Source organism: Stenella coeruleoalba (assembly GCF_951394435.1).
Source record: "Stenella coeruleoalba genome assembly, chromosome: 14".
Taxonomy (NCBI): domain Eukaryota; kingdom Metazoa; phylum Chordata; class Mammalia; order Artiodactyla; family Delphinidae; genus Stenella; species Stenella coeruleoalba.
In genome coordinates this window covers 55,884,860-55,909,547 of record NC_137160.1, presented here as the reverse complement: position 1 = coordinate 55,909,547, position 24,688 = coordinate 55,884,860, and the positions used below count along the sequence as shown (strand labels likewise).

General features: G+C 40.7%; 1 protein-coding gene across 1 annotated transcript in view; it reads left to right on the top strand.

The window, feature by feature from the left end:
- DLGAP1 (DLG associated protein 1) overlaps positions 1 to 24,688 on the top strand; it is a gene marked incomplete at both ends in the record, with an annotated part of 968,578 nt that overhangs the window by 483,608 nt on the left and 460,282 nt on the right. The gene's annotated exons all lie outside the window — the stretch shown is intronic.

The window sequence follows — 24,688 nt, the reverse complement described above, 5'->3', positions numbered from 1 at the left end:
CATTTTTTATTCACTTATCCTGATTTTCTGCCCCGTCACGGACGGTGCTCATTTAGTGTCTTGGTAATTATCCTTGCAGTTCCTGCATTCAATACACAGTGTAGAAGAAATAATCTATACTACTTAGCTTACATTCAGTGCTAATTGCAAATGCTTTTTAATGTACAGTTGTGGTGTTTAACGGTCTTCATTATTCACTGTTAAGACTGTTCAAAACTAGTATTGATTTCCGCCCCCCCCACACACTCGGTTTTCATTGACTAACACTTGAGATACTTTAGAATCTCACTGACTCAGCTTTTTCTTTCTCTCAGTAAATTTCTCCTGAGATTTGGTAGTCCTGGTGCTCTGGTGTATCCTTCAAAGGTACACACAAAGGGAAAAACAAATTGCTTCTGTGGATATTATAAATCAGAGTATTGGTCTGTAAAGTTTTGTGTACTTGGCCGCTCTGACTTACTAAATCAAGCTGAGGATGTTGAATTTCAAAGACAAAATGTGTCTGTCTTTCCAAGACGATCTTCAGAGATGAACAGCAAAAGATAAGATCGAGGTTACATATAAACTGATCATCCTTTTGAAATCTTCCACATAGAGAACGTTCTTCCCCTGGAAATTTTATATGACTGAGCTAAATAGAAGTCATGGTCCGTTGGAGGGTTTCAATATAAATAAGTGCGGGCTTCCCTGGTGGCGCAGTGGTTGAGAATCCGCCTGCTGATGCAGGGGACATGGGTTCGTGCCCTGGTCCGGGAAGATCCCACATGCCGCGGAGCGGCTGGGCCCGTGAGCCATGGCCGCTGAGCCTGCGCGTCCGGAGCCTGTGCTCCGCAACGGGAGGGGCCACAACAGTGAGAGGCCCGCGTACCGCAAAAAATAAATAAATAAAATAAATAAGTGCAAATTTCATCAGATTGCAGAAGGGGAATCTGCCCAAGAACCATGGAATTAGATACCGTTATGACTCATACATTCCTTCCTTGACAAATTTCTGTTTTGATGTCAGACAGTTGGTGAGTAATTCCAGGTTTGTCATCTTCTGTATTTGCATAAGGTCCAGCCAGAGTGACTATGCAAATGCTTTCCTTTAATTAAATTTCATTGTATTGCCTATAGTGGTATAGAAATTATATTTGTAGTAAATATTTCCAATAGAAAATATGTGCAAATATTACTTACTATAGTAATGAAAAATCACATAAGGAGCTCTACTCTTCCCTCTGCTTCCAAAGAAAAAGATCAAGAGAAACGTTAAAGTCTAAATTTTTGGTGGGTAGAGATATAAACATATTTTTTAGTGGTTGGAATGTAAAATATTATATTTTATGTCAAATGATTTGAATGCTATAAATGAATCTTTTAGAAGAGAAAAATTACCCTCTGTTCTACTGTTAACTATTAGTCATACATAAGCTTTGAATATTTTAGGATATTTGTTTTAGCCAATAAGGACGATCTTTGGGGGTAATTGGGATGTTTTAGTCCAAAAACTATTAAAAATTAAAAGAAGTTTTCTGCATTGCTGCTTTGAACCCTATTTTTTAAATAGATTAACTAATAATCATAGGAGTGTCAGAACCTGTATTGGTATTCTGTAGCTGCATAACAAATAACCTCAAACTTAGTGGCTTAAAAAAGAACACCCATGTATCTCAGAGTTCTGTAGGTCAGAAGTCCAGGCAGCTTGGCTGGGTTCTCAGCTTAGGGTACCACACGGTTGAAATCAAGGCGTCACCTGGCCTGGGCTCTTATCTGACTCCACTGGGGGAGAATCTGCTTACAGGCTCATTCAGGTTGTTGCCGTATTTTCGTTTCCTGCAACTATAGGACTGAGGTGTCTGCTTCCTTGTTAGCTGTTGGCCAGTGGTTTTCTCAGCTTCTGGAGGCTAACTACATTCCTTGACTTGTGGCCCCTCCATCTTCAAAAATAGCAATGGCACATCGAACCCCTCTTGTGCTTCTGGTCTCTCTGACTTCCCCTTCTGCCTACCTCTTCTGCCTTTTAAAGGGTTCTCGTGATTAGATCAAGTCAACATGATAATGTTCATAGCCTAAGGTCACCCTAGTTGGGACTTTAATTACACCTGCCTACTTTTTTTTTTTACAGCACCACCTAGATAGTTGAATGACTGAATAACCATGGGGCCATCTTTAGAATTCTGCCTACCATAGAACTCTTGTAATACAGCTATCTGAAGGCTGGCTTCATCTTGGTGAAAAATAAACTGCCTGTGAATTCTAGTCTTGCAGACGCAAACTTCATAGTTTCAGTAAATAGCATGCAATACATTATTTAAAAGGAATTTGGAAAAGTTTGATGTTTTTAATTAAACCACAAATGTGAAATAAGTTACATTTTATGGGGAATGAAGAAGAGACTATTACTTATGGTAACTAGGACTTTTAAGGCATTTGATTTTTGCAACCTTTCCAAGTGACTTCAATGATTATGATACTTGATGAAATTCACCAACCCAAACCTGTCTACTCTAGTATTATAGGAAGAATGGCAAATCTGTTTTGAAAAAATTGGCACGTCAATCTTAGGAACATTTATTTCCTCTGTTGTTCTTCTTTAAAGGGACACATGATTGTTAGATATGTAGCTCTCATCAAGACATTTATATAAGACAATGCAATGAAGAAAATTGTTTTCTATAAAAATCAGTTTCTTGTTTGTGCCATTCAACATCTCTACCCAAGGCCACAGTTAGACCAACCTGAGATTTCCAGCATTTTCTTTTTTTTTTTTTTTTTTTTTTGCTGTACGCGGGCCTCTCACTGTTGTGGCCTCCCCCGTTGTGGAGCACAGGCTCCGGACGCGCAGACTCAGCGACCATGGCTCACGGGCCCAGCCGCTCCGCGGCATGTGGGATCTTCCCGGACCGGGGCACAAACCCGCGTCCCCTGCATCAGCAGGCGGACTCCCAACCACTGCGCCACCAGGGAAGCCCCAGCATTTTCTTTTAAAAGAGATTGGCAAAACGAGATTTCTTTAAACCTTTATTGTTAACCTCTTTGTATCTTGTTTAATATGGTCAGAAATTATTGTTTAAATCCCTAACAGAGTTGAAGAGCAATTGGTCACCATCCTTTGTAGAAGGCACCTAAGGGAGGAAAAATCTTTCCCATGAGTAGAATCTCTCAGCAGTGGAACTAGTGGGTTCACCATTGCTAATGGTCTAGGTGCAATGGTGAACTGTTAGGAAAGGACGGATCCATGAGTGAAAGGTCTGGAGAGCCCCACCCTTACTTATTCTTTAGTTCTATTTTGTTATAATAGCTTTGCTAATCTGAGAATGTTTCTTTTGGGAGTGTCAGAAAAAGTACAGAAGACACTCTCAAGATAGAAATAGGCCAATTGTAAGAGAACATTGCTCAAACTAAACATGGACCGTTACCAAGACCCCCTGGCCAGGGATTCCCCAAGGATGCCACATTTTGACATTGAGAATGTTTCTTAATCCTGTGACAATTTGACCTCTGTAACTGTAGCCTGAGGAGGGATATTTCCCACCTATATTGTTCATCTGTGAAAGGTGTTCTGAGGACGGATATGACAAGCCTGGATTGGCCTTCATCCTTCAGATAGAAGAGGATTAATAAATACAGTATAACGTGATGATCCTGGTGAACATTGATAAGCTTCCTAACAAAGCCCATTGGATGTCTCCATTTCCTTCCCTAAAATGCGTCACTGACTCAACAGACTACAGGGAAATAGGACATATTTTACACTGACATCTCCCCACGATCTTATGCAAAGTCAGACTTCTCCATAGTTGGAGGATCTTTTGGGGGCTACGTTTGCTCCCTATTCTGGCTGCTCTTATTACTCTACTGCTTCTGAGTGTGAACCAAGGACACCAAGGACAGTGGAAATGTAGCTCCCATGTCTATTCAGGCTTTGCTTTATTTCCTTTCAGAGTTCCTCTATAGGCTGCTATACTGTGGAGTAAGAAATTGGGTTCAATCTCATAAGCGAAGGTGTGGAGCTGGAAGGTTTACAACTGTAGCACTGTTAGCACCTGGTCTCCAGGGAGCAGGTCTGGGGGTGGTGGATCACTGCAAACATGCAAAGGTACTTTCAGCCACAGTAGGAAAGCTGTCCCTTGACCCAAGGAGCTAAGCAGCTCCTTATGTTGTCAAAACTTGCCTACAACGAATGCAGTATTGAAACCTCAAGCCCAGGTAGCACACCACCACATTCATGTGTCAGTTTCCAAAACAATAGACATTTTCTCCGTGAACGTCATCTCCCAGACATTCTGCTGTTGAGCACAGCTTATTACCAATCTGCGATTTGTTGGCTGAAATGAGTCAAGTTACTCCAGTTGTTAAGAACCTATACGTAGAGCCTCACTTAGTAGTTTTTCACCCCTTTGTGAAAATGGGATATTTCATTATTTTTTATCTCTATTTGAGTAAAGATAGAAATCTCTCTGCTCTGAAGTGGATGCCTAGACCTTGTTATGGATAAAATGTTGGGAGAACTGTATAGGAACACTGAATATGACTCCATTTATATTTTATACATTATATTTTTGCAACCATAAGATCCTACTTTATTTTTTAAATTTCATTGTGATAAGAACACTTTACATGAAATCTTGCCTCTTAGTGAATTTAAAATATACAGTACATTGTTGTTGGCAGTGGGTACAATGCTGCACGTCAGCTCTCTAGACCTTATTCACCTTATTTAACTGAAACTTTCTGCCTCTTGATTATAACTCCTTATTTCTCCTTCTCCCCGCCCCAGCCCCTGGTAACCACCATTCCAGTCGTTGATTTTATAAATAGAAGTATTTTAAACCTCATATAAGTGATGTCACAGAGACTTTTCTTTCTGTGTCTGGCTTATTTCACTTAGTATAATGTCCTCAGGGGCCACCCGTATCACATATTGCAAAATTTCTTCCTTTTTTAAGACTGAATCAGATTCCGCTGTACGTATTCACCACGTTTTCTTTATCTATTCATCTGTCGATAGGCATTTAAGTTGTTTGGCTATTGTGGGTAGTGCTGCAGGGAATATGGGTGCTAACATCTCTTCAAGATCCTGATTTCAATTTTTTTCAGATGTATACCCAGCAGTGGAATTGCTGGATCACATAGTAGTTCCAATTTTAATCTTGTGAGGAACCTTCATACTGGTTTCCATAGTGGCTGCACCAATGTACATTCCCGCCAACGATATGCAAAGGTTCCAATCTCTCTACATCCTCACCACCAATACTTGTTGTCTTTTGTTTTTGGATAACAGCCCTCCGGCCAGGTTGGAAGCGATATCTCACTGCAGTTCTGATTTGCATTTCCCTGATGGTTAGTGATGATGAGTATTTGTTTTTTTCCATATGCCATTTGTTTTGCTTATTGATGTAAAACTTCAGGAGTTCCCCGGGTGAGAGTCAACACTGTCCCCTATACACAGAGGCAAGGAGCGATGGAAGAAAGGCAGGTCACTCCAGATTAGTAGGTGGCAGTTTTAATATGCAAGGAATTTACTTAGGAGGCCTGTTTGGGGTGGCCTCAAGATTTGTAGACCTCTGCACCCGCCAGCCAGAATTTTAGGAGTTTATATAGAGGCCTTAATGGGGTTCAGTCACATATACAGTCTAGATGGTCTCAGTAACATATTAGTCTTTAAAGGCCGTGTCCTTGAATTGGCTCCTAGTGTGGGAACAGTGGTCAGAACGTCCATTCCAAGGACCGGGAGTGGGAAGGAGCCTCTGATCACCCGGGTCCAGTTCCCAAGTCAACTAGTGGTCACGTCCTCACCGTGGTCTCCTCCAGCAGCTCTTTGGAGAAATGTCTGTTCAAGTACTTAGCCCATTTTTAAATCAAGTTGTTAGGTGGGCTTTTTTGTTGTTGTTTGTTTCTGGTTGTTATTGAGTTATGTGAGTTATATTTTGGAGAATTACCTCTTATCAGATACATGGTTTACAAATATTTTCTCCCATTCCATAGGTTGCCTTTTCACTCTGTTGATTGTTTCTTTCACTGTACAGAAGTTTTAGTTTGATAAAGTCCACTTGTCTTTGTAGCCTGTGCTTTTGGTGTCATATCCATGAAATCCAAGATCAAAGTCATGAAGCTTTTCCCCTGTGATTTCTTCTAGGAGTTTTATAGATTCAGGTCTTATGTTTAAGTCCTTAATCCATTTTGAATTTATTTCTGTGTATAGTGTAAGTGTCCAGTTTCATTCTGTTACTTGTAGATATTCAGTTTTCCCAACACCTTTTGTTGAAAAGGCTATCCTTTCCCAACTGTATTCTCGGCACTTTTGTGGAAGATTAGTTGACTATATATAAAACCAAACTATATTTTACAATGACTATAATTATAATAGCTGATAGTGTATGTTTACTCATACTGGTCTAAGCTCTTATACTTTATATTATATATTATATATAATATATATATAATATATATACTATATATTATATCCTGTATAATCCTCACAGCCACATATGAGATAATATTATTATCTCCATTTGATAGATGAGGAAACTGAGGCACACAGAGGTTAAGGAACACAGCTGGCTAGTCGTAAATAAGTGTTTGAACCTAGAGAGTCTGAACTCTTGATCACTACGCTATAGCTCTTCTGAAAGGCGTATTATTTTAAATGTCTTTAGGAAACAGGAATTGGTGCTCATTTGCCCCAGTTGGGAGTCCATGAATACAAAGCTCTTCTCTAGGTCGATGGAAAGGCGCTAACATGAAGGAAGCCATTTTTCCAAACTTTATTATGTCCTCAACACGTAAATTTATGGCACTAGCTCAAAAGTAGTCTATCTTTGATAATTATAACTAATATTTGCGACAACATACAAAGAGATTTTGCGTATAATCCTCTTAATACTATGAGAATTGAAATACTAAATGCATGTAAAATGGCGTACAGGTTACAAATATTGGTTCTTGTTGTTTTGTCATTGCTGCTTTTGTATAGTATTTAATCATCTCAACAAATAAGTAAATTAGTGTTATCACCGTCACCATTTTACATTTGAAGGGTCATACTGTAAGAAGTTAAAAGACTCACCCAAGTTTACAGTATCTGATAATGAACCTCAATGATGGGAAGAAAAAAGGGAGAAAAAGTAAATTACCAAAAGGAAAAACAGTCTATAAAGCATTTCAAAAATATTTTCTGTGTTGTTTCTTGGTTATTCAATCAACGTTAGTTACTATTCGTGAACTATCTAGACCCGTAACTACTCTTTAGAGCCATAATAACTACTCTTTTTCTCTATTTTCAAACTCATTTATTTTTCTCTATTTTACAGCTTATTAAAGAGAATAAGAAAATGAAAAGTTTAACTAAGCCTACTTTATAAAATAGAGGGAGGGAGATTGAAATGGAGGGAGATAAAAATTAGAGCTGTCTTCAGGCTTTTTCATTCTTGCTCTCTGTTACTGCTCTCTTATAGGCTTCTGCTATTGGCTGTGAAATACGGACTGAATTATTCATAAGCCCTGTAGAAGGAAGGCCCACACGTGGGCCTTTAAGGGTGCGTGTTTATGTGAGTCTATATGAAAATAAATTATAAAAGTTATCAACACTGGCTGAAAGAATGGCTCAAAACCAGTACTTAAAAAAAAAATCACAAGTAGTTGAGTCTCCGGAAGTCCAAGTGATAAATGAGTATATATTTAGAACCCAGGCAGGGCAACCTGGTATCAAACCATAACCAGACTGTCCTCCACGGGGAGTGTGGTGAGCCAGCAGGTATTCAGGAACTCAGAGATGCAACTGATTTTTAAATCAGTTGATACTAGAGGACAGAGAAAGTCGTAAGTCCTTGATAAAGACTCAGGTCAAGAAGCATACTGAGGTTCCCCAGCCTCAGTGCCATATATGAGGTGTGGTCATCAAGGCATGAGGCGATAGCCAGAATCAATCGAACGCATCATAAGTTAGAGTTAATACATATTTGAATCATTGTTTAACGTTGGTGGAAATGTATTATCAAGTCTCTTGCTCTGATGTAGGATCAGTTCGCTTCTTTGTAGCTGTGATATCCACAATGAGAAATCACTCTTTAGATCTATGGGGAATTATGCCTGCATTGCGTAATTATGTATCTGGAGTTATCAGCAAAATTATCACTGAAAGACTATCAAAAGAAAAACCAAAAAAAAACTTAAGGATATGCTAGCCATGTCTTTCCCTCTCCAACTAAAGGGTAAATTCAGTCTGTGTTCTCTGCATTAAAAAGCCCTATCCAGGGGCTTCCCTGGTGGTGCAGTGGTTTAGAATCCACCTGCCAATGCAGGGAACATGGGTTCGAGCCTTGGTCCGGGAAGATCCCACATGCTGCGGAGCAGCTAAGCCCGTGTGCCACAACTACGGAGCCTGCACTCTAGAGCCCACAAGCCACAACTACTGAAGCTCATGCACCTAGAGCCCGTGCTCCACAAGAAGAGAAGCCCCCACAATGAGAAGCCCGCGCACCACAATGAAGAGTAGCCCCTGCTCGCCGCAACTAGGGAAAGCCCGCGTGCAGCAACAAAGACCCAACGCAGCCAACAATAAATAAATAAAATAAATAATTTTAAAAAATAAAAGCCTCTATCCAAAGTCTCTCAAGCCTTATCTTTTTGCCACATAGCCCCCCCAAATGAGAAAGTACGGCTCAACTCAGAACAAAAGGCAAAATTGGGTAAGAGGTGAGCTGCCGCTTTTCCAAAAGCCATGTTCAGATGTGATACAGTGATACAATAGGTATCACTATTAACCAAGTATAAGAAGTTTTGACGTGAAGTCTCCGTATAATACATAGAAATGAAAGTTAGACCCGCTGGCTATGGATAGTAATTGAAACAATGGATACCACCCTCCCTTCTTTTTCCCACAAGCTGACCATTTTTCTTAGCATAGATTCCATATTCATATATCCATATTAATAATATACAGTGTAAAATGTCTGTAGCCACAAGTGGAGTAATACACTTTTCAAATTGACCCTAAAATGGTGTTTCAGATCCCCTGACACGTTGGATACGAAATTTTACAAATGACACCTTGTTGCTCTTTTTCTATACTCTCCTTCTTTTTTTTTTTTAACATCTTTATTGGAGTATAATTGCTTTACAATGGTGTGTTAGTTTCTACTGTATAACAAAGTGAATCACCTATACATATGCGTATATCCCCATATCTCCTCCCTCTTGCGTCTCCCTCCCACCCCTCTAGGCGGTCACAAAGCACAGAGCTGATCTCCCTGTGCTATGCAGCTGCTTCCCACTAGCTATCTGGTTTACATTTGCTAGTGTATATATGTCATGTCTCCTTTCTTCCGAAGTACAACTTTGCCTTCTAGTATTTTAGTGCCCGCCAATGATCAGTTCTCACAAGTCAACAGGCAAAGAGAATTTGTTATACTGTCCAACATGGAATCTCTTCGTATGAAGTGACAGAACTCAGGTTTACAAGTTACAGAATTCTCAAGGGAATTCCATCATGCCAAGAAGTTTCATGCCAAGTTGCCCATATTAACGAAGAGGATGTTTCTAGAGTTTGAAAGATAAGAAGATACTGAAGAGAAAACAATGCCACTTTTACTGAATACTTCTGTTGAGCTTTATTTGTTTTGGTACTGAATTCTATTCTGGATTTTTTTCCTGCTCCTTTTCAAGAAATTTCAACATCCCTTTTCCCTCTACTTCACCTCCCGAAAAAAATGTTAAATTATAGTGGATTGAATGGTACCCAGCTGAGGCTTAAAATGTGTAATCTGTATCGAGAGAGCAAAGCAAGCTAAACACAAGCTTTGTGTCAATGTGACCATCTTCAGTTTCTCTTGAAAAAGTATATAGAACAAAGATGCACAGTGATGCAAATACGCGTGCGTTTTTTGGTAAAGAATCTCTGAGGTGACATCCCTGTGTTCTCTAAGGGTTCTCGGGCGAGAAATGCTGGTAGGGAAATGAGGACTATTCCGCTCGCGTAAGATGAGCTATAAGGTCTGGGGGTGGAGCCACGACAGCCAACGTTTCCGTCTCTGTAATCACATCAGGACTCAGTTTCATCACCCAGGACGCTGCATGTCGAAATGCAGCGCTTTGCCACTGAGACTCATTTTCAAATTCTCCTTGCACCTGCTTTGGCTTTTAACCCATCTGCTTTTAAAAGACACCTGAATTGGGGAGCAGCAGTGCTCCTTCTCGCGTTACCTCCTGCCAAGGACTCGGTTTTTACAATAGTATCTAATCGGCTTAATAAAAATCTTTCAAAGCTGTCACAGAGAAGTACTAGCATTAAAGGTATCTGGCCTGTTTTTTCCTAACTGAAAAGTAAATAACTAAACTATAATCTTTCCCAAAGGACATATGATTGTTACCTTTGGGTTTTTCCAGCAGTATCTGTCCAAGAAGTGGACGTGAGTGACGTGAGTTGTAAATATTGAATCAGTTGTCACTGAAATTGGATTGATGGTATGCTTGAAGGATTTTCAAAACAGAGCTGAGAACGGCACTTTAGGATCAGATTAGCCAGTGGGCTGTGATCGATTTGGAAAGAGGTGATCCCTTGGTGATTAAGACAAAATCCTTAGCCAGAAACCATTAGCAACCGATACAATGTCGAGTGAGTAGGTGGCTTTGTGGCAGCATGAAAGCTTTTTAAAGCATGTAAGTTGCAATTTCCTGTTGTTCTCAGCTCAACAGTTTTATTTCGGGAACATTCCTATGACCCAGGACCTGGTGACTTGAAAGTTTATTATCTCCCCTAATCTAAGGTATTATTTTCTGTACATGATCAATTTTTGTGTCTTTCCATCCCTGGAAAATTTTTAATTTTTTTTTCAATAGCATAAAATATGAAATGCCCTCGGAACAAAGCATCAGACTAATATTCTTTCACTTACTGACATTTCAGTATCTTTAACAGTGACTCAGATACCTTATAACTTGTAATTTAATAGGTATTCTTTTCTCTGTAGTTGTAAAGAAAGAAAATCTTAGTCCGATAGAGTAAGACAGCTAAGTGGAAATTTGTACAGGTAACAGAGACAGCCTTATTCCAATTACATTTTAGAGACTATAGGTACAATTTTAAGGGTTAGATATTTGATTATATGGCATATTTCAAAATACCCAAAGTGAGTGAGGTAGACACAATAGGATGATAAATAGGAAATAATGGTGGAGTAGAAGCACTGTTAATAGAAGCTGGAGTTTAAAAACTGGTTTCTGGGCTTCCCTGGTGGCGCAGTGGTTGAGAGTCCGCCTGCTGATGCAGGGGACACGGGTTTGTGCTCCGGTCCGGGAAGATCCCACATGCCGCGGAGCAACTGGGCCTGTGAGCCATGGCCGTTGAGCCTGCGCGTCCAGAGCCTGTGCTCCGCAACGGGAGGAGCCACAACAGTGAGAGGCCCGCATACCAAAAAACAAAAAAAAAAAAATCAAGTACTTAAAACAAATTTTCCTGAATCTGAAACTATCTCATTTATTTTCACCAAGTCAGTGAATAATGAGCGGTATATATTGAAATTTTTTTTCATACTTAGCCATTGAAAAGTTACTTTGACAGAACATAAACAGAGTCTAAACATTAATTTCAGTGCAATGGGAGTCTGCTTTCTCCTTATCCATGATCTTTTATTTAAATAAAAGCAAACCCATTTTTTAAAAATTATAGAATTGTTCAGGACAGATATAGTTTGAAAAAATCAAGAGCTGTAAGTTTCTCCTTTTGTAATAATTTTCTTACCTTAATAATCCCTGTTCCAAAAATTATTAGTTCAAGAACTACCCAGCATTATACCATTCAGGATGTGTGTGTGTGTATATTTAAAATATCTTGACTAATACCTTTGTGTTTCCATTTATTCTCTCATACCCAATCACTATCTACACCATTCCCTTTTATTTATTTATTTATTTATTTATTGGCTGTATTGGGTCTTCATTGCTATGTGCGTCCTTTCTCTAGTTGTGGTGAGCGGGGGCTACTCTTCGTTGCAGTGCACAGGCTTCTCATTACAGCGGCTTCTCTTTGTTGTGGAGCACGGGCTCTAGGCACGCAGGCTCAGTAGTTGTGGCACATGGGCTTAGTTGCTCCACAGCACGTGGGATCTTCCCGGGCCAGGGCTCGAACCCATGTCCCCTGCATTGGCGGGTGGATTCTTAACCACTGCGCTACCAGGGAAGTCCCCCATTCACCTCTGCCTATTAAAACACAAAGAGCTTTTTACATGCCATAATGATCAGATAATTCAACTGATAATTTTTGACCCTTTGATCATAATAGTCTTTTCAACGTATGATTTTGCTACTTGACAGCATAGGAAGGCTTGGTCATTTTTTTTCAAACAATGGTAGAATTAGAGTTTAGGGTAGGGAAAAGCAGGGTGAGAATGTGGTTTCTAGCATTTGAAAGTTTTTGTTATGCCTAGATGGCTAAATCTATAACAACTGTAATAGATTTGTTCTTAATGTACCAAAGCCCTGTGCTAGGCCTAAAGGCTGTAGAAGTAGACACGTATTCTCTATCCATGAGACAGTAACGTGAGTGAGGGGCGATTCACTTAGAAAGTGGAAGAAGCGATGTTGTCTTGAAGTAAGAACTGTTTGTCCAGAAAGGTGACCAAATTTTCTGTAAGGTATTGAAGGATTGCAGCCTCCCAGTGAGGAAGATTCTAAAACCTGGAGCACTGGCGATCTTTCAGCACCACGTGAATAGATAGTTGTATTTTTGTGAAGAATTTAAAGGTTCAGTCTTACTTACAATAAGGCAGTAAGGCTGGATCATTTATAGTGATGACATGGTTTTTGTATTTTTAATATAATTCAAAATATATTAACTGAAAATATAATACAGTGACAAATTCTATATAAAAAACTTGCTAAACGTCAGCAGTTATCTGAGAACTGCAAAATAACATACCATTTTTCACACAAATTATTAGAAAAAATTTAATTCGATAAAAATATTTTGGTACAAGTATAGAAAATGCATATGCTCTACGTTGCTGGCAGCAATGTAAATTTAATGAGGCATTTTGGGGGATGACAATTGGGCAGTATTTCAGATTTTAAATTTATGATAAAACAATTTTGTTTTTCAGTATCTCATCTAGAATACATTTCCCATAATAGCAAATCATGTTAACCCCCTAAATGTCCATCCGTAAGGGAAAATTAACTTACAGTACAACCGTTTTATGGAATCCTCTGCAGCCACAAAAAATAATGTAAGCCATATTTCCTAAAATAGAAAGACCTCAAAGACAATGGTCTTGCATGCCAAACCAGCTACACAGTTTCCAGCATCACGGTTGATAGGTGAGTTAGCTTCATCAGATGTTTGCATGTTTTACAATGTCATGCATTATGAAATCAGTAATAAATGTGAATTTTAAACTAACGAGCAAAGCAGAAATTAGGGAAAGGTTAAGAACAATTATTCTAGTACTTTCTAATCTGATGAAAATATGGAATATTGATTGAGGACTTTTTTTAAAAATATATTTATTTTTGGCGGCGTTAGGTCTTTGCTGCGCGGGCTTTCTCTAGTTGTGGCGAGTGGGGGCTACTCTTCATTGCAGTGCGCACGTTTCTCATTGCAGTGGCTTCTCTTGTTGCGGAGCACAGGCTCTAGGTGCACAGGCTTCAGTAGTTGTGGCTCGTGGGCTCTAGAGTGCAGGCTCAGTAGTTGCGGCGCATGGACTTAGTTGCTCTGCGGCATGTGGAATCTTCCCGGACCAGGGCTCAAACATGTGTCCCCTGAATTGGCAGGCGGATTCTTAACCACTGTGCCAGCAGGGAAGCCCAAGGACTATTTTATTAAAGAGCTGCAGTTGGAAAAAAATGAGATCATCTGGTCCAATATTCTGTAGAGCACAAGAACATTCATTCATTCACTCTTTCTATTGTTCATTCAATGTATACTTATTCAACACCACTATGGATACAAAAGTGACCATAATGCTTGCTGCCATCAAGAAGCTTATGGGGGCGGGGGCGGGGGGGCGAGGAGAAAGGGAGGAAGGGAGGAGCTTACAATGATTCCTAAGAAATGGATAATGCTCTAATTGTGATGAGTACAGAGTATGATGGGAGTACATGGGTTCCAGAACCTTCCTTGTAGCTCCTAACTGTGTTCTGTAATCTCTAAGATGTTGACTTCCAAGTGGCTCATCTCCCAACTGTGTGACATGATCATCTGCCTCTGGAACTGCCTCAGCCCTGCTATAAAAGGTCTCCATGGATGGGTTTCTATTTGGCTCTTCTTTTCAGAGGGAAGTTTCCTCTTTGCCTCCCGACTCCAGCAATTAACTGTAAGGCCAGTCTTTCTCAGACCCCCTGCAAGGATAAAGCAACCTAGACCCGACTACTACTCAGCCACTTCTCTTCATTTTTTTCCCCTTGATTTCTTCTAAGTTTTCTTGTATTTGAAACTTCACTGGAGGAAAACCTAGGTAGCTCTGTGCTTAATGTGCACTTCCCCAGCTGTGCTGGGGAAGTGGTCCTTCTCAGGATATCCATAGGTAGAATAGGGGAAAAAAATGGCATTTGGTCAAATGATTGAGGGGAAAAATAATGTGTACTAAATCATTTATCTTAGTACAGACATTTTCAGAGCCTTTAGTTAATAGTTGTATCGTGAATCGCCAATAGGGGTAAAAATCTCATTTAATGACACATCCCTTTTTTTAAAATTGAAGTATAGTTGATTTACAGTGTTGTGTTAATTTCTGGTGTACAGCAAAGTGATTGAGTTATACTCATATATATTCTTTTTCATTTTCTTTTCAATCTGGTTTATCCCAGGATATTGAATGTAGTTCCCTGTGCTAAACAGTAGGACCTGTTGTTTATCCATCCTATATATACTAGTTTGCATTTGCTAATCCCAAACTCCCACTCCAACCTTCCCCCACACCCCCTCCCCCTTGCCAACCACAAGTCTGTTCTCTGTGTCTGTGAATCTGTTTCTGTTTCATAGATAAGTTCATTTGTCTCACGTCCCTTTTTTGTGTGGGCAATACAGCTATTATTATCTGGAAAATTCTGAACACAGTTTGGGAAATCACTTTCAAATGTCAGTCCAAACATGTCAGTAATTGCCTTCCATGTGAACCAGTTTTTCCTTAGTTACCTTAGGAACTGCTGTCACTTATGCTCCATAATCAGTATATTTCTCTTATTATTATTCTATTAGTTATAAAGTATCAAAGCTGGGAAAATGAAGAAATCACTTTGCTTATTATTCATAATGTCACCTTCAAGTTTGTCCACGTGCATATTTTTACATGGCTGCAATCACCACATGTGGTTTCAAATATGTAAAGAATTTAATATTATTTTTTTAATTTAATTTATTTTTATTTTTGGCTGTGTTGGGTCTTCGTTGCTGCACATGGGCTTTCTCTAGTTGAGGCAAGCAGGGGCTACTCTTCATTGCAGTGCGCCGGCTTTTCATTGTGGTGGCTTCTCTTGTTGTGGAGCATGGGCTGTAGGTGCATGGGCTTCAGTAGTTGTGGCACGGGCTCAGTAGTTGTGGCTCGCGGGCTCTAGAGCCCAGGCTCAGTAGTTGTGGCGAACGGGCTTAGTTGCTCTGTGGCATGTGAGATCTTCCTGGACCAGGGATCAAACCTGTGTCCCCTGCATTGGCAGGCGGATTCTTAACCACTGCACCACCAGGGAAGTCCTGAGAATTTAATATTATTTCATAGGATTTTTCTAAGTTGCTCTCTGGTCTTTTTAGTTACCATGTTAACTGAAGCACCATTTTCCAGTCAGCAATTTACTTATTTCCTTATGGTTAAACAGTTAAGTTCCTTCCAATCCTCCCCTACAATAAAACCACAAAGGACATCTTAACTTAATTCATTATATTCAGACAAATTTTTCAAAGACTCATCCTCCTTTGAAACTCACTGCTATAAAGCTCTTTTATGTCCCTTATTGAAGATTACTCTTTAAACTACCCAGCAACCCCTAGGGTTTTTACATAGAGTGATTTGACAAACACTGTTGTTGATTTCCCATCAACTAGCTTTAAAGTAGCCATGTGAACTACCTACCAAACAAGCAAGACCATTTTGGGGCAGAAACGGTCTGAAACACCGTGTACCCACTGGGTACACTTATAGAGGATTTTCCTAAGTAGGTCATCATTTTATTTTCATTCATAGCACAGTCATCGGTGCTTTCAGTAGTTTTGGTGGAAGTATATTTGTAAATGCAACATATATTTTATTCTATCATCTAAAAAGAAATTTTATGCTACAGTCAACCAGCTAAAACTCAACTTTACTTTTTTTTTAACCATAGGACTTTGCTTAACAAATAATTTGTTTTTTTAACAATTTCTTAACCTTCTTCACCAACAAGAAGAGATAGTAACTCAGAACCCCCGTATTGCAAACATTGTAACACCAGACTTATTTGGTTATCAAACTTCTGTGAAGTTTAATCATTCAGACTCGTGACTTACTTGACAAATATTCACTGAGCACCTGTGATTGGCCAGACACTGTTATAGAATACAGTCATGAACAAGAGACAAAAACCTTTTCTTCACAAAGATGTCATTCTAGTGATAGAGAAAGACAATAAAATAAAATAAGGCAGATTGCATCTATAGAAGGTTAGAATGTGACAAATGATGTAGATAAAAAAGAAATCAGAGAAAAGTGAAAATAATGCTAGAGAACAGAGAGAGGGCTGCAAATTTAAATAAAGCCATCAGGGAGGACCTTACTGAAAAGGTAACAATTGCGGACAAACCCTGAAGGAGGTGAGAGAGTGAGGTATACGTGAACCTGAGGGTAGAATATGACAGGCAAGGGAAAGGGCACGTAGCAAAAATCCAATATAATTGGGATTTACTGTGTACGAGAAAGAGCCCCAACGTTTGGAATTAGGAAACCTAGATTTTAGGGTGAGCTCCTGTAATATCTACCTACGTGACATTAATTAGCAAGTCACTCAGCATCTCTGAAGTTCAAGTAAAATATAGAGGGATGGGCTTGGGGAACGGAATCATTCCTGAATTTCTTCCCTACTCTAAAACTCCATAGCTATTTGTTCATGAATAACTGAGTCATTAAGAGGAGGTTAGATGGCATGTATTAGCACTTCTAATTCACAAGGCCGGGAAACACAGGATGCATTTAAGAAAACTCGACATCGCAGATGCCTCCAGTGAACGGGTTCAGTGCTTCAGTGTTACACATCAGTAATCTGGAAATCATAATTACACCAAACACCGCATTCTCTGAAACAGAAAAATATGCTGATTCTAGGAGTGGGGAGGATACAGGGACGAAATGGTAACAGATTTCACCTGCTGGTAGCACTATTCGTCTCATGAAAGTTCCTCTTTAGTTTGATATGATGTGTCATTTCAACACGTGGTATGGTATGTTCTGTCCATGCATTTTGAAAACTGTCCAAGGTCTGATGGTTATCTGCTGCCAATCAGAGTGCCCAAGCAAGTTAGGACACTGGCATCCCGTGGAACAGACCAAGGCAATGCCGTTCTCAGCATGTTCATTTTATGATTTGTCACGTGCTTTCATTTTTCCTTAAAACTACACTTTGCGTAGAACCACGAATAAGAGTAATCGGTAGCTGTGTGATAGATAGAGATGGTTCCCTGTATATCTATATGCTGTGGGTGACCTTTAGTGATTAAAAGTTCATACGCCTGAGACAGTTTTTGCACTAATAGCACCTCGTCAGGGAAAGAATCAGCGGAATTTTTAGCATCTTCCCAGCAGCCTTGCGTTTATTTCTAGATTTTTCTATTTAGGTCCACTTTACAGCTGTTTCTAGGAAAGAAGCATACCTGATTCTTCTCCAGCTTGGAATGTTGTTTTTTTTTTTCCATTTTCATTGAAGTAGATGAGACCGAAACTGATTGGCTCACCAAGGGCCCTTTAAGGAGGATGTCGCCATTGTGCGCTATTTAAGCAAAACCGTCCTGAAGGCACCACAAAGAATGGTTTTAAATTTCAGCTCTTAGTGAAGTAAATCAGATTCAAGGTCATTTATACCCCAAGCTCTGCCCAGGGCTGCTGAGCTGGAGAGTCATGACCCGAGTCACCGTAAACAGAGGTATGTTTTATCTTCTCTTTTGCTACTCTCTTTTTGCAGCAGTGCTATTCTAAATTGACCTCAAAGCAATGAAAATGTTATATAGCAAGTGGTCCTATGTGAACAAGAGCTGTAGAACTTACCTCCTCCTATGGAGACGGGAGGGAATGTGAGGGAACGAACAGTTTTTTTGAATACTTACTATGTTCCAGATTCTGGACTACAAACTAAAACATAACCGTTTCATTTAACCTTAGTACAGTAGATCGTTATTCCTAGTTTTAAACAGGGAAACTGAGACTCGGGCGAATCTTACAAGTAGTACATAGGAAAGACTTCCAAAATCTCTATGCTTTCCCCCAAAAAGCATGCTGACTCCCATTAGCTAGCCACTGATTGATTGTACAGGTCCAGTAGTCGTCTGACTTTGAACCCCAGAGCAGCCCCGTGGCTGCCCCAGAGGCAGGGGGGCTCCAGGAAGCAGGCGCTGTCTGTTGCCGGGGGACATGGCCGGGGCAGCAGCTGATTCAGGCTGTGTCACTGGGGGCTGAGCCACCACCCCTAGAATTCATATCTTAATAATGACAGGTAGCTCCTGAACCTTGGGAAGTACCAACACCCTCAGCCTGACTTCACGGGACCTAATGCCAACGGATACATTTATTTTGTGAGACGTTGCAGGACTGAGACCAAGGAGCAGATTTTTGCGTCCCCTTCCTGATAGATGGTTTCCCTGAGGAGTCTCTCTTGAAACCCAGAAAGTCACAGAAGAATCAGAAATAGGGACTTAGGCACCACTAAATGGATACCTGTCTAGCTAATCGAGTATGGGATGATCATCGGGTGCTTTTTCTAATCTCCAGAACTAGAAATGATTGTTTAGAATGAGAGCTTCGTTCTTCTAGAAGGTGTTGTAGACTCAGAAGATTCTATTCTCTCAACTGTTCTCTTTTGGTACTTTTTTTACATCCTCTGGTAACACCCAACCCCTGTGTATTTATGACCCAGTATACTCTGAGGTTTCAGTATTCTACCCTGAAAAGTGCAAAAACCATCCTAAAGTAGAGAAGAAACATTTGGCCTCGTTATTTTCTTGAGGCAACACTTTTTAATCCTCTTTTCTTCAGGCTCAGAGTGGCACGTGGGACTCTAGATGCCTCACAATGAAAGAGCCAGGGACGTTTGTGCAACTCTCTTAGTCAAGAAAAACCACTAACACCTGGAATAGTTTTCAGTGGTTTAGAAGCCTTTTTCTAGCACTGCTTAAACTAACTTCAGTTTAGCCTAACTAGTGGGGGGGCGGTGGCAGAGGTCATGGGGAATTGACTTAAGAAGCACCTTTGTCTTTTGTAACTGGAAGTACCATTGTAGCCACAAGAACCCGACAGCTCTTTTTGACATAATGTTGTCGATGTTCTTCTGGGAAGAGCGGGCACCATTTTGACCTTAAGACTTAGGTCCCACCAGGAGGAAGCAGATTCGGATTCACTCATCTTGAGGCATCTGTGTTGGGCTGTCTTCGAGATAAGACCACTTGTATCCTGGCAAGAGATTGTTTCAAAGCAAAGTAACCGTTTTCTAAAACTGCTTGGCAACGTAAAATGTCAATTTGAGGAATTCCTTGAGGGTCATGGAAAGAATCCAAGAAGCGTCCTGTGTCTATGGTTAGATTAACATTCTGTTTACATTTGTAATCACAGCAAATAGGACTCAGGTGCAAAACGCCAGTCTTAGTAAAGAGCTACACTCAGGAAACTTTTCACTTGGTGTGTTCTGGTGAGAATGGCAGCATCACAGTCCAAAAGTAAGATGAAAGGGGACTTTGGAGTCAGAGAACTGAGTCTTGGGTCAGTTGTGTGATCGGGGTCCAGTGGCTTTACCTAATGCCCTGAAGGACCGTCACCAGGTTGGTGGAATGGTTATGACAATGATACCTCATTGAGTTGTCCCAGGTATCAAATGCAACGTGTGCAAGAAATGCTCAGGGAAATGAAGGGTGCATGCACCTGGCCTTGGACCGAGTCAGTGCTGTGTCCCTGCACACACTCCAGACTCAGTGTCCTTTATAATTACTGTGCATCCTCCAGCCGTCTCATTTCCTTCTAAATCCCCAGAACGCAGAATTGTGCTAGTAACTTGGTCAGTGCACAAGAGGCAGTTGTGGCTGGCAGGCAGGCAGGTAGACGGGTAAGTTCCTGCTCTTATCCGAGTTGCCCAGCGTCCAGGTCTTTCTCTCTCCGTCTGGTCCCTTCATGCCGCCTGGTTTCTTTTTCACTCCTGGATTACTGTCTCCTGGGTCAGCCATCTGAGTCTTGGAGACAACAGCCTGAGATCAGGCCCCGTCACTCCCCCAGGTCAAGTCCATGCTCCACAGAACTTGTCCCCACCTCCAGATCTGCCCTGGGTGCCTTTCAATGAGACACAGCGATACTCTGCAGAGGAAAAGAGGCTGTGATCAGGACGCCCATCCAAAGGAAGGCTTTCAGAGTGTGGTCGTCAAGGATGCTCTTCACCAGATATGTCTAGTCTCCCCATTTCTGGTTCATAAAGAACTGTACTCCCCCGACCCCTCCAGTTAGCTGTGGCCACGTGAGTTGCTTTGGCCAAGGACATGTGAGCCGGAATGGTTTTGCCGCTTCTGAGCACAAGCGCCCGGAGACAGAGGAGAATCTGACACGTCCCTTTTCTTGCCTTAGTGAGAATGGAAGCCAGTGTCCAGTGAAAAGCCTTAGTATTGGCATTGCTGGGGGTAATAGTCACTTGATCCAACTCAGAAAGGCTGGAATCCTGCCCAGCGGTGTTGCTCCCTGTCTGCCAGGCCTCATCAGGGAAGCTGGGATTCCACAAGGACGTAAGGTCAGGGCTCCATCATCTGAAGCTCCAGCCTCAACTGCAACTTTTCCTTCCAGTCCTAAAGCTGAGACAGACTTCTCTTATATTTTTTTTAATTGAAGGATAGCTGATTTACAATGTTGTGTTAGGTTCTGCTGTACAGCAAAGTGATTCAGTTATACATATACCTTTTTTATATTCTTTTCCATTACAGCTTATCACAGGATATTGAATATAGTTAGTTCCCTGTGCTATACAGTAGGACTTTGTCATTTATCCATCCTGTATATAATAGTTTGCTTCTGCTAATCCCCAACTCCCAATCCATCCCTCCCCCACCTCACCTGAGAGAGACTATGATGCTGATACTTAATCTAGAAAAAGTTTTAGGCTTTCCTGAAAGCTATACGACTATCATGGGGAACAGTTTTGCCATGGCTTTCAGGAAACTTATAGCCATATTTGACATGTAATCACTGTTACTTTTCTCCTTTCAGTGAGTACATTTGCATTCTTGTGTTTTCTTTGAACCCCATTTTTATTCCAATGTTGGTATTAACTTTTTAAAAACATCTCTTATCATCACCTAACTAAAATGTTTTGAAGGAGTCAAAAAGTTTATTTTTTTTCAAAAAACTTGCTTATCTGAGGTCCGTATTTTTGTGTGTGTGTTTTTTATTGAAGTATAGTTAATTTACAATGTTGTGTTAGTTTCAAGTGTACAGCAAAATGATTCAGTTATACATATATATATTCTTTTTCAGATTCTTTTCCATTATAGTTTATTACAAAACATTGAGTAGAGCTAAAAACATGTGGCGGTCACAGCAGGTGGGGACAGGAACTGCATCTCATTCATCTGAGGGTCCCCCACCCCAGCATGGGACCCGGCATGTAACAAGTACCCAAGAGTACTCTATAGAGTGAATGAATTCGATTTTAAAAACAAGTATTGGGCTTCCCTGGTGGCGCAGTGGTTGGGAGTCTGCCTGCCGATGCGGGGGACGCGGGTTCGTGCCCCGGTCCGGGAGGGTCCCGCGTGCCGCGGAGCGGCTGGGCCCGTGAGCCATGGCCACTGAGCCTGCGCGTCCAGAGCCTGTGCTCCGTGGCGGTGAGGGGCCCGCGTGCTGCAGAAAAAAAAATAACATAAAAAAACACAAGTATTATTATTCTTGTAGCTAAGCCTTGGGGCAAATCTGAAAACAGGAGAAAGCTTCTTCCGTTAAGTCAGCAGGAACAGCTGTATCAATTGGACTCAGTCCTGAAAATATGATTCAGACTCATGATGACATTCACCGCGAATAGAGACTAGTGCTGCTGTTTGTGCCCTGATTTATATTATGGGTCAGATTTTCAAAATAGGAGTCCAGATTATTTTTCTTCCTTGAGACGGAAGCTGGATTAAAAGCAAGGTTTAGCCAAGCAGTGACTTCATTTATGGCTTCAAGAAAGCAATGGTTCTATTTTAAGACTATCACTCTCACACTTGAAAGTAAAGTGAAGGTTACTGATGATAGCAGAAAAGGGAAAACATCCGCAGAATCATTAATGAAGACACAGTGCTGTGTTGACTCTTATCTTTTATCCCTGGCTTTAAAAAAAAAAAAAGTATGCCTTAGGTAGTGCCTGTCAGTAAATAAAATGTTAAATCTTCCATTATTATTTTGGAATTATTCTGAATTTTTTTTCAGTGCTTATTCATGCATCACACATACATCTGGGCAAAATTTAGCAATTCTTCCCTCTGACACAACAAAAGACATATTCCTCCACCTCTGTTTCCCCCCATCATCTTACTGATAACCCCGTTTAGGAATACTTTAACAGGAGGCCGTGAGAAGCGCTAATCTTTACAGAAAGGGCATATAATTTGCCATTGGTGGAATTTCAAACTTCGGGGGAGACCCACGTGCACACGTGGCAGGTGTGCACGTGTGTCGCCTGTGTGTCTCCTGTCCCAGATTCCCTGCACAGGCATAGGCGTGATCCCAGCTGACTGGTCAGTTCTGCCAGATAGAGGTATCTTGTTTAATAATTCTTACCGTTAGAGCAAAAACTCCTGGAAAAGACCTGATAATCCCTTAACTAAGCTAATATAAACTAATTCATAGGATGACCAAAAAGTTACATTCGTATTATGTAGACAGAATATTCTTTTATTTTTTAACTTCTTTCATCCTTGAAATTCAATTACTTTGTCAGGATATGTCTCCTTTTTTAAAAATTATTTATTTATTTATTTGGTGCGGCAAGCAGGCTCCTTAGTTGTGGCTCCCGGGCTCCTTAGTTGCGGCTTGCCATCTCCCCAGTTGCAGCACGTGGGCTCCTTAGTTGTGGCATGGGAACTCTTAGTTGTGACATGCATGTGGGATCTAGCTCCCTGACCTGGGATCAAACCCAGGCCCCCTGCATTGGGAGCGCAGGGTCCTATCCGCTGTGCTGCCAGGGAAGTCCCTAGACAGAATATTCTTCCCCAAATACATTGAACTGAAGAGTCAAACAGGCTCTGTTTGATGAGGTAAATGCACATTTACCTAATAAAAATTAAAACCAGTTTAAGAGAAGACTTGTTCTTTGGCATAAAAAATCAGTTGTCCTAAATATATTTAAATATTTATTTTTAAGTATGTTTTTTAAAAAAAATTGTAAGTTTACTTGCTCTATCAGGGTTCTTTTAAAGTAGGTGTTAAGCTGGGACAGAGTGAGAGAGTGGCATGGACATATATACACTACCAAATGTAAAATAGATAGCTAGTGGGAAGCAGCTGCATAGCACAGGGAGATCAGCTCGGTGCTTTGTGACCACCTAGAGGGGTGGGATAGGGAGGGTGGGAGGGAGAGAGACGCAAGAGGGAAGAGATATGGGGACATATGTGTATGTATAACTGACTCACTTTGTTATAAAGCAGAAACTAACACACCATTGTAAAGCAATTATACTCCAATAAAGATGTTTAAAAAAAAAGTATGAAATAAAAAATACCTCTGAACTTTAAAAAAAAATAAAGTAGGCAGAGATGGCAGGATCATTTGGGATCCGTACAAAAATGATTTCATCTTAACAGAAACAGATCAGTGAGTCATAGTAAAAATTTATAGTTAGCACAGTGGATTTATGCATTTTTGTTACAGTATCATGATAGCTTAAAGATATTTGATAAGTTATCTTTAAGTCTTTAATCAGATAAATCTTGGGGGGCAGAAATGCTTATGGGCTAAGAAAACCTAGTTTGAAAGCAACTGAAAAAAAAAGGTGAAGCGTTTTTGAAATCACCGTAGAAGTCACGGGATAAAACGGACTCATTGCAACATCTAATTTATATATCTTTTTTTTTTTTTTTTTTGCGGTACGCGGGCCTCTCACTGTTGCGGCCTCTCCCGTTGCAGAGCACAGGCTCCGGACGCGCAGGCTCAGCGCCCATGGCTCACGGGCCCAGCCGCTCCGCGGCACGTGGGATCTTCCCGGACAGGGGCACGAACCTGTGTCCCCTGCATCGGCAGGCGGACTCTCAACCACTGTGCCACCAGGGAAGCCCAATATATATCTCTTTTTTTTTAATGTGGATGTTGAGTAAAGGACATCATCTAATGTAGGAATGCATAATGTTGGGAAAGTGTCTTTGTGATTAAATTGCTGGCTGCAAGGTGAGCAGGTCTAAACACTCGGAGAAAAGGGTGCTTGGACCATTAGACAGCAGCATAGGCTGTGCTCAGAAATGACCTTCACAAAGAGCTTTAGATGATGATTACGTTAGTTGAAAGGGCTCCAAGCAGGAAGAGTCATTAATTTTGGAAGGAG